The sequence below is a fragment of the Cherax quadricarinatus genome, chromosome 5 (assembly GCF_038502225.1).
Source record: "Cherax quadricarinatus isolate ZL_2023a chromosome 5, ASM3850222v1, whole genome shotgun sequence".
Lineage (NCBI taxonomy): Eukaryota > Metazoa > Arthropoda > Malacostraca > Decapoda > Parastacidae > Cherax > Cherax quadricarinatus.
This window is the reverse complement of record NC_091296.1, coordinates 3,220,325-3,231,381: the sequence shown is the minus strand read 5'-3', so window position 1 is coordinate 3,231,381 and position 11,057 is coordinate 3,220,325. Positions and strand designations below refer to the sequence as shown.

The window sequence follows — 11,057 nt, the reverse complement described above, 5'->3', positions numbered from 1 at the left end:
TCCCCAGGATGCGACCCACACCAGTCCACTAACACTCAAGTGTCCACTTTACTGATGGGGAATATAGACAACTGGTGTAAAGAAATACACACAATGTTCCTACCCTCGCCGGGAATCGAACCCGGACAATTGCCGTGTGAAGCGAGAGCTTTACCCACCAGGCCACGGGCTACTTTCTTCTGAGGAAGAAAGCAAGGTTGTGAGAGCTGATCAAGAAAATTCAAGATACAATAGAAATAAGAGAGTGGGCGAGTTAGAGAAGATTCAGTTTAGTTTAATATGTTTATTATGCACCCCATACCCATCCTGTGGGCGGTAGTCAAAAGATTACAGAGGTACATAATTGGTCCAGGGACTGGACCCCAAAGTTATGATAGCTGAACTAGTCACAAAGGTAATTTCATCACAATACAAAATGAGTCTTGAAGGCAGAGATTTGTTAAAGTTTACCCTGTCGAGTGGATCCATGGCCCACTCATCTGGCCCAGGGTGGCCTATATGTACGTCACTATGACGTGGCGGAGTGGGCGGGGTGAGGGTGGATGCCCCGCCCACTCCAGAGCCCACTCTTCCTTATTGGGCGGCTGAGCCACCGCCCCCCCTCCACCTCCACCCTCAAACGAACAACTATACTCCACTCTCAGTGCAATCACATGCAATATTACCCCAAAATACACTCCATCCCGCTATGCAATACGATTTCACATCTCAAATAATATAGATGGCGTTTTATTTCGCCCTGAGAAGCGAAATAATCGAGTAAATGTTGGAGAACCAAAGGTTTTTAAGAAGTTTACTCGGTGGAGACAGTCTGTAACAAACCTGGTAACATTGGCTATTGATACGCCACAATATTCTCGAATGATTTTCTGTGTGAGTGGGGATGATAGCGTAGTGTGTGAAGTGCCATGTCCTCCTGTGTGTCATGTATTTTGACTGAGTGCCGCCGTCAGTCGTGTCGTCATCGGAAAAAACAGGAATATAGAGAGAGGCAGATCATGCAGTTTGAGATGACCATGGTGAGTGCAGACGAAATTTTTGTCTTGGTTCGCCACCTGCTTCTCTCTTGCTTTTCCGCCTTGGTGGGGTGGTTTTAGGGTTCTGTGGGTGCGGGAGGGGTGGGCGGGGTTCGTTTCGCCCCTGGGTGGCTTCGTTTCGGTGGGTGGTAGGGGGAGATTGGCCAGGGATGAGGAGGGAGTTGGTAAGGGGTGGCCAGGCTAGGGGGAAATCAGCTGATCCATGACTGTTTACATCCCCAGCTGATGCTGTCCAGAGCGGGTGGCAGCACCTGGGTGGGTGGGCGGGTGGCAGCACCTGGGTGGTGGCCCTGAGGTGGTATCCCATGGGTGGCAGCACCTGGGTAAGTGGTAGCCACAGGGTGGGTGGCAGCCACTGGATAAGTAGCAGCCAGAGTGGGTGGCGCCCACTAGATGGGCGGTAGTCGCTAGACGGGTGGCAGCCACAGGGTAAGTGGTAGTGGGTGGGTGGCAATCACAGGGTAAATGGTAGTGGGTGGGTGGCAGTCACAGGGTAGGTGGTAGTTAGTAGGTGGACAGCAGTTACCAGGGTGACATTGCCAGGTGGATGCCAGCCACTGGGGATCACTGCCACCCTCAGTTGTGTTCAATGCCACCCCAGGCACTGTTGTACCCTGTTTCCAGCAGTGACGAGTGTTTTCGTGACACGAACTGCCTGTAACAAATGTGAGGAGATGGCAGAACGCAGATATCTAATCAGGGCTCAGCAAAAACAAGATTGGAACTTAATGGCCTGATATTTACTGATTGGTGTTAAGGCTGATTTACTACACGAGGGTCATTAAAGTCTGTCTACTAAGGGAGGGTCATTCAAGTCAATCTATTAGACGAGGGTCATTAAAGCTGATCTACACGAACGTCATTAATGCTTATCACCTACACGAGGGTTATTAAAGTGTATCTACTACACGAGAGTCATTAATGTATAATGATCTGCTACACGATGGCCATTCAAGCTTATCTCCTACACGAGGGTCATTAAAGTCTATCAACTACAAGAGGGTCATTAAAACTGCGTGTCACCTTTTCACCACCATTCAAGAATACTTTAATACCTGAAATAGGGGCTAATATGAACTTTCAGTGTATTTAAACTGAGAGCTATATACACCTCTCACTGTATATATATTGAGACTCACTTCTCAGTGTATATACACAGTTATACACTTCTCAGTGTATATACAGTTATACACTTCTCAGTGTATATTTCCGATTCGTTAATACACATTGTTTTGTTGACTTTGTATCGATTACTGTTTTCTTATTTTTTTTTTTTTTTTGCCCAGGTGTTTTAAATACATTTTCTGATAATTTGCATATGAGAAGATGATAATTCTTAGTTTTCTCTAATTAATGTTAATCGCCTGATTCTGGTCACGATTTATTACCAAGTGCGAGGAAGATTTAATTTGATAGACATATTATGGTAAGACTACCTATGGGGAAGACTTTTTTTTCCCTCTCTTATAATAATATACCTTTGATGTGTGCTGAGGGTTTTTCTCCTCTCGGAGTCTGGCCATGGGCCGGGCTCGTCTGGTGCTAGCCTGGTCAACCAGGCCGTTGCTGTTAGCGGCCCGCTGGCCCACGTAGCCTGGTGGTCTGGCACTTAGAGAAGATAGGGATCCAGTTCCCTTATAAAGACTATGCTATACTTGTTCCAGCAATGTTTCTCATATCAGGTTTGTTGTCTTGGGTCAAGGACGTTGATACAGTTTTCTTATTGTGCCCATGACTCCCCTTCTTTTTGCTGCATCATAATTTACACGTGGAAAATCCTAGAGGGACTGGTCCGTAATCTGCACACAGAAATTGCTCCCTACGAAAGCTAAAGACTTGGCAGGCGATGCAACATATCCCCAGTGAAAAGTAGGGGCGTCACTAGTACACTAAGAGAAAACACAATAAGTGTCCGGGGCCCAAGACTGTTCAACAGCCTCCCACCAGCCAAAAGGCGAATTACCAATAGATCCCTGGTTGTCTTCAAGAGGGAGCTGGACAGATACCTAAAGTTAGTGTTGGATCAGCCGGGCTGTAGTTCGTACGTTGGACTACGTGCGGCCAGCAGTAACATCCTTGTTAATCAGGCCCTGATCCACCGGGAGGCCTGGTCATGGACCGAGCCGCGGGGCCGTTGATCCCCGGAATACCCTCAAGGTAGACTCCAGGTAGCTTAATATATTTCATCCCATAACTCACTCCGGTGCATTGTTATAGCGCACCGGAGTGTTATATCCGGGTATGTATTATCAGGTGTAATCATCATGGCCCCAGAGAGTACATTAATCACCCTGGACAGTGTTCAGGATGCTTAATGCACACGAGGACTGAGGAAGCCACAGGCTGGCGAAGCATTTCCTCAACGAAGATACCCAAATGTTGCGCAAGTGCCCCATTCTTCAACTTGTCGGTTCTCTAAACCGACTGCAGGTCACTAAACAATCTCTGTCGGCTCTCTAGCTGTGATATTTCTCCTGCCTTGACCACAGCTGTCAGCAGTGAACAGTGCTCTAGGCGTGAGAACACAAGTGATGTGGACAGTGTCGCCACTGGTGTTCTTTCTCTAGTTTTGTAACGTAGATAAACGGGTCGGAGAACCGACAAGTTGATAAGTCAGACATATGTGCAATACTTCAGTCTTTATTGCGATAACTGAAGCCGCTGTGTGGCGAAACATTTGTGAATGAAGATACCCAAGTGTCTTGATTTGTCAGGTTGTTTCCAAGGCTCTCATCTAGCCTGGCATTGTTTTGGCCTTTGCTACATTCAGTTTGTCCTTTGAGTGAAGTACCATCTGACGTTATTATTGTCTTGAGTGCTTAGCGCTTCTTTTTGATTATAATAATAATAATTGTCTTGAGTGACGTACCATCTGACGTTATTATTGTCTTCCCAGAGTGACGTACCATCTGACGTTACCTTTGACGTACCATCTGACGTTATTATTGTCTTTGAGTGACGTACCATCTGACGTTATTATTGTCTTCCCAGAGTGACGTACCATCTGACGTTACCTTTGACGTACCATGTGACGTTATTATTGTCTTGAGTGACGTACCATCTGACGTTATTATTGTCTTCCCAGAGTGACGTACCATCTGACGTTACCTTTGACGTACCATCTGACGTTATTATTGTCTTGAGTGACGTACCATCTGACGTTATTATTATCTTTGAGTGACGTACCATCTGACGTTATTATTATCTTTGAGTGACGTACCATCTAACGTTATTGTTGCTGTTTCTTACGTTTTTTTTTTTTTGAGATTTTTTCCCTTGTGTTTTGTGTTCATTTTGAGTTGCGAAATTTGTCGCCGCTTAGTACTGACACTGTCAGCTGCCCCGACGGCTCTTTTAAAGCTAGCGTCGTCAGCTGCCCCGACGTTTGCTTTAAAGCTGATACTTGTCAGCTGACGACGCCCACAGCTGACACTTGAGCGAGTGTCAGCATCCTGGAGTCTGGACGACAGCAACTTCTGGATTTTCCAAAGTCTTGAGTATTTTCTTACGTTTGTGGGGGGGGGGAGAAGGGGTCGGGAGGGGGAAGGAGGGGTCGGGAGGGGGGAAGGAGGGGTCGAGAGGGGGAAGGAGGGGTCGGGAGGGGGAAGGAGGGGTCGGGAGGTTTTTTGGAGGAATGGAGACGGTAGACGACAAGGGAAGAAGAGGCATCGGACCTGGAGTGTTTGTAGGAGGGGGTGTGGAGGAGGAAAGGAAGGGGTGGGGGAGGAAAGGAAGGGGTGTGGGGGAAAGGACGGGCGTGTGGGGGAGGGAAGAAGGAGTGTGGGGGAAGGAAAGGAGGAGGGGTGTGTGAAGGAGGGGACTGTTGGGGAGGGAAGGAGGGAAGTGGGGCGGAAAGGAGGGGATCTGGGGGAGGAAAGGAGGGGGTGTGGGGGAGGAAAGGAGGGGGTGTTGGGGAAAAGGACGGGTGTGTGGGGGAGGGAAGGAAGGAGGGGTGTGTGAGGGAGGGGATTGTTGGAGAGGGAAGGAGGGATGTGGGGAGGAAAGGAGGGAGTGTGGGGGAGGGACGAAGGAAGGGTGTGTGAGGGAGGGGACTGTTGGGGCTGAGGGGAGGAAAGGAGGGGGTGTGGGGGAGAGAGGGAGGGGTATAACGTTCTGTCCCGTCATAGAACGTTCTGTCACGTATCACGCCATGTTACATCATGTCATGTGACGTTCCGTCACGTCAGGTCACCAGCAACCCTCCCCCACCCCCTCCTCCACCCCCACCCATCACCCCCTCCCCTTTCCCCCTCCCCCCAGACTCAAAGTTTTCCGAAAGTTCCTTTAACAAAAATCAGTTCGATCTTTAAAGTTGTGTGTGTTTGATCTTTGTGTTGTTGAGAGGGAAGAGAGAAATGTTGCAGGACGAGCTGGTGGCACCGTCACGTCTTGCCCGTGTGTGTGGAGCTTTACCAGGTTGTGAAGGAGCTCTACACGGAGCCAAACATGTCTTGATAAAGCTCTGTATAGAGAGCTGGTCGAGGGGCTCTGCTTACTTTCCTCTCTGTCTCTGTCTCTGTCTCTGTCTCTCTCTCTCTCTCTCTCTCTCTCTCTCTCTCTCTCTCTCTCTCTCTCTCTCTCTCTCTCTCTCTCTCTCTCTCCGTAGTGTGGAATGGTGGTGGAGGAGGAGGAAGAGGGGGAGGAGGAGATGGGGAAGAAGAGGAGGCGGGGAGAAGGGGGAGGGGGTGGAAGAGGAGGAGGGGAAGGAGGAGGAGATTCCTCAAGGTCATGGTTACCAGGCCGGTCTTCCCCCTCCCCTCTCCCTCCCCACCACTCCTCCCCCAAACCCCCCTCACCCCAAATATCCCCCCTCCCTCAGGGCTGAGGTCCCTAGATTGGCTCACCTGACCACCTGCTGCTCACCTCAGGCTCCTTCCCCCCCCCATGCCTCCCCTTGCTACCTCCCCATCTCCTCTTTCCTCCCCACCTTCTCCTTCCAAATACCATATGCAAAACTCAGAGCAGAAGTGACATCCAGTGTCCGGTCTTTTGATGGTAAACACACTGACGACGACACAGGAATGAGCGAAATACTCCAGGTGGTAGTACCCTCACGTACCTTGAAAGCCTCACGTACCTTGAAAGCCTCACGTACCTTGAAAGCCTCACGTACCTTGATACATGAGGAGAGAGAAGCTTGGACCACTTTCCTAGGCACTGACCACCTTAAAACTACATCTTCGAGGGTGATGGACTGATTACGTCGTTTTCACCTCTCTACTGCTTCTGCTGCCTTCTCTGTATTCGACGATTGAAACACTTATGCAGCATATGGGAATCTCTATTCAGGAAACGTTTCGCCACACAGTGGCTTCATCAGTCCAATACAAAGAGGAAGGCGTAAGGAGAGGAGGAGAATGAGGTAATCAGTCCCTCAACCTGGAGTCGATGTGTTCAGTCCATCAATCTTGTAGAATGTACAGTATAGGGCCGTAGACGTGGCTTATATACTGTAGTGAGGTGACGTGAAGCAGGCGGAGGCGGGGTCATAGTGGTACTCACTACAGTATATAAGCCACGTCTACGGCCCTATACTGTACATTCTACAAGATTGATGGACTGAACACATCGACTCCAGGTTGAGGGACTGATTACCTCATTCTCCTCCTCTCCTTACGCCTTCCTCTTTGTATTGGACTGATGAAGCCACTGTGTGGCGAAACGTTTCCTGAATAAAGATTCCCATATGCTGCATAAGTGTTTCAATCTTCAACTTGTCGTTTTTTTCAAACCATTCATCACATCTCTGTATTCGACTGGAGAAGCTTGCTGTGTAGGCGAAACGTATCGGAATAATTGTGTACCTCATATCCATCCTGTGGATGGATATGAGGTACACAATAAACTAGCCACTACCATCCACAGGATGGATATGAGGTACACAATAAACTAGCCACTACCATCCACAGGATGGATATGAGGTACACAATAAACTAGCCACTACCGTCCACAGGATGCATATGAGGTACACAATAAACTAGCCACTACCATCCACAGGATGGATATGAGGTACACAATAAACTAGCCACTACCATCCACAGGATGGATATGAGGTACACAATAAACTAACCACTACCATCCACAGGATGGATATGAGGTACACAAACTAGCCACTACCATCCACAGGATGCATATGAGGTACACAATAAACTAGCCACTACCATCCACAGGATGGATATGAGGTACACAATAAACTAGCCACTACCATCCACAGGATGGATATGAGGTACACAATAAACTAGCCACTACCATCCACAGGATGGATATGAGGTACACAAACTAGCCACTACCATCCACAGGATGGATATGAGGTACACAATAAACAGCCACTTCGGTGGCAAAATCTAAATTATTCACGAACGAGACACAAAAGCCTACAAACATCTCCATAAATCTCGGATACAATTCTAACTTCCACTTGACTTGCAAGAAGGTGTTGCTGGCAGGCCCTTGCACTCCACCCCAGACCTACACTCGTCCAACTACATACAAAGAATTGCAAGAAACCATTATCACGTGTCTTACATATTCTCTGGAGGAGGCTCCTAGAGACTGAAGTCATCCCACAGCCATTAAAAACTACTGATATATCCCCACTCCTCAAAGGTGGCGGAAGGTCCTGATCACATCGACTCCAGGCTGAGGGACTGTTTACCTCAAACTCCTGATCTTCACCATTCTTGTTTGTTTAGGACTGATGAAGCCACTGTGGCGAAACGTTTTGTCAGTAACGATACGCAAGTGTTGCACATGTGTCTAATTATATAAGAACATAAGAAAGAAGGAACACTGCAGCAGGCCTACTGGCCCATGCATAATTAATAATTATTATAACTGCAGGTAATTTCTCCCACTGATGTCTCCGTCTCTTACCCCCTCCCCCTCCCCCTCCCAGTTACCTTTTAATCATCAAAGAACGTCGGAAATCAGTTAAAAACGTAGGAAAAGTCTTCACCTTCTTTTTCTAACAAATTTCACAGTGATCGCGCACCACCAGAGCGCTCTGCTCCACGAGACACAATGTTATGTCTTACTTAAGCGAAATAATGTGTAGAAGCCCCCCCCCTCCCTCAGCCACTCGTCAACTTGTCTAACCTATACTTAAAGCGGCCCAAACTTCTCATTTTTGTGAACATTTCTGGCAACGTACCCAGAATTGTTTATATGGCATTATAAGTGTCGCCAATCATTGGGAGCGTCCTTGAAGCTGGCACTTGTGTCCTTGAAGCTGGCACTTGTGTCTTTGAAGCTGGCGCTTGTGTCCTTGAAGCTGGCACTTGTGTTCTTGAAGCTGGCGCTTGTGTCCTTGAAGCTGGCACTTGTGTCCTTGAAGCTGGCGCTTGTGTCCTTGAAGCTGGCGCTTGTGTCCTTGAAGGTGGCACTTGTGTCCTTGAAGCTGGCACTTGTGTTCTTGAAGCTGGCACTTGTGTCCTTGAAGCTGACACTTGTCTCCTTGAAGCTGGCACTTGTCTCATTGAAGCTGGCACTTGTGTCCTTGAAGCTGGCACTTGTGTCCTTGAAACTGGCACTTGTATCCTTGAAGGTGGCACTTGTGTTTTTGAAGCTGGCACTTGTGTTCTTGAAGCTGGCACTTGTGTTCTTGAAGCTGGCACTTGTATCCTTGAAGGTGGCACTTGCGTTTTTGAAGCTGGCACTTGCGTTCTTGAAGCTGGCACTTGTGTTCTTGAAGCTGGTACTTGTGTTCTTGAAGCTGGCACTTGTCTCATTGAAGCTGGCACTTGTGTCCTTGAAGCTGGCACTTGTATCCTTGAAGGTGGCACTTGTGCTCTTGAAGCTGGCACTTGCGTTCTTGAAGCTGGCACTTGTGTTCTTGAAGCTGGCACTTGTGTCCTTGAAGCTGGCACTTGTATCCTTGAAGGTGGCACTTGTGCTCTTGAAGCTGGCACTTGCGTTCTTGAAGCTGGTACTTGTGTTCTTGAAGCTGGCACTTGTGTTCTTGAAGCTGGTACTTGCGTTCTTGAAGCTGGCACTTGTGTCTTTGAAGCTGGTACTTGTATCCTTGAAGGTGGCACTTGTGCTCTTGAAGCTGGCACTTGTGTTCTTGAAGCTGGTACTTGCGTTCTTGAAGCTGGCACTTGTATCCTTGAAGGTGGCACTTGTGTTCTTGAAGCTGGTACTTGCGTTCTTGAAGCTGGCACTTGTGTTCTTGAAGCTGGTACTTGCGTTCTTGAAGCTGGCACTTGTATCCTTGAAGCTGGCACTTGTGTTCTTGAAGCTGGTACTTGCGTTCTTGAAGCTGGCACTTGTGTTCTTGAAGCTGGTACTTGCGTTCTTGAAGCTGGCACTTGTGTCTTTGAAGCTGGTACTTGCGTTCTTGAAGCTGGCACTTGTGTTCTTGAAGCTGGTACTTGCGTTCTTGAAGCTGGCACTTGTGTCTTTGAAGCTGGCACTTGCGTTCTTGAAGCTGGTACTTGTGTCTTTGAAGCTGGTACTTGCGTTCTTGAAGCTGGTACTTGTGTCTTTGAAGCTGGTACTTGCGTTCTTGAAGCTGGCACTTGTGTCTTTGAAGCTGGCACTTGCGTTCTTGAAGCTGGTACTTGTGTCTTTGAAGCTGGCACTTGCGTTCTTGAAGCTGGTACTTGTGTCTTTGAAGCTGGCACTTGTGTCTTTGAAGCTGGTACTTGCGTTCTTGAAGCTGGCACTTGTGTCTTTGAAGCTGGCACTTGCGTTCTTGAAGCTGGCACTTGTGTCTTTGAAGCTGGCACTTGCGTTCTTGAAGCTGGTACTTGTGTCTTTGAAGCTGGTACTTGCGTTCTTGAAGCTGGCACTTGTGTCTTTGAAGCTGGTACTTGCGTTCTTGAAGCTGGCACTTGTGTCTTTGAAGCTGGCACTTGCGTTCTTGAAGCTGGTACTTGTGTCTTTGAAGCTGGCGCTTGTGTTCTTGAAGCTGGTACTTGTGTTCTTGAAGCTGGTACTTGCGTTCTTGAAGCTGGCACTTGTGTCTTTGAAGCTGGCACTTGCGTTCTTGAAGCTGGTACTTGTGTCTTTGAAGCTGGTACTTGCGTTCTTGAAGCTGGTACTTGTGTCTTTGAAGCTGGCGCTTGTGTTCTTGAAGCTGGCACTTGTGTCTTTGAAGCTGGCACTTGCGTTCTTGAAGCTGGTACTTGTGTCTTTGAAGCTGGCGCTTGTGTTCTTGAAGCTGGTACTTGTGTCTTTGAAGCTGGTACTTGTGTTCTTGAAGCTGGCACTTGTGTCTTTGAAGCTGGCACTTGTGTTCTTGAAGCTGGTACTTGTGTCTTTGAAGCTGGTACTTGCGTTCTTGAAGCTGGCACTTGTGTCTTTGAAGCTGGCACTTGTGTTCTTGAAGCTGGTACTTGCGTTCTTGAAGCTGGTACTTGCGTTCTTGAAGCTGGTACTTGTGTCTTTGAAGCTGGCACTTGTGTTCTTGAAGCTGGTACTTGTGTCTTTGAAGCTGGCACTTGTGTTCTTGAAGCTGGTACTTGCGTTCTTGAAGCTGGTACTTGTGTTCTTGAAGCTGGTACTTGCGTTCTTGAAGCTGGTACTTGCGTTCTTGAAGCTGGTACTTGCGTTCTTGAAGCTGGTACTTGCGTTCTTGAAGCTGGTACTTGTGTTCTTGAAGCTGGTACTTGCGTTCTTGAAGCTGGTACTTGCGTTCTTGAAGCTGGTACTTGTGTCTTTGAAGCTGGCACTTGTGTTCTTGAAGCTGGTACTTGTGTCTTTGAAGCTGGCACTTGTGTTCTTGAAGCTGGTACTTGCGTTCTTGAAGCTGGTACTTGCGTTCTTGAAGCTGGTACTTGTGTCTTTGAAGCTGGCACTTGTGTTCTTGAAGCTGGTACTTGCGTTCTTGAAGCTGGTACTTGCGTTCTTGAAGCTGGTACTTGTGTCTTTGAAGCTGGTACTTGTGTTCTTGAAGCTGGTACTTGCGTTCTTGAAGCTGGTACTTGCGTTCTTGAAGCTGGTACTTGCGTTCTTGAAGCTGGTACTTGTGTCTTTGAAGCTGGTACTTGTGTTCTTGAAGCTGGTACTTGTGTTCTTGAA

At 48.0% G+C, this 11,057-nt stretch overlaps 1 protein-coding gene across 1 annotated transcript in view; it reads left to right on the top strand.

Annotated features, from left to right (window-relative positions):
* The first annotated feature begins 788 nt into the window (after positions 1-788).
* NfI (Nuclear factor I) overlaps positions 789-11,057 on the top strand; it is a 547,854-nt gene continuing 537,585 nt past the window's right edge. Inside the window, exon 1 of the mRNA XM_070098949.1 lies at positions 789-1,019. The gene's annotated coding sequence lies outside the window, so the exon portion shown is untranslated. The remainder of the gene's footprint in view (positions 1,020-11,057) is intronic.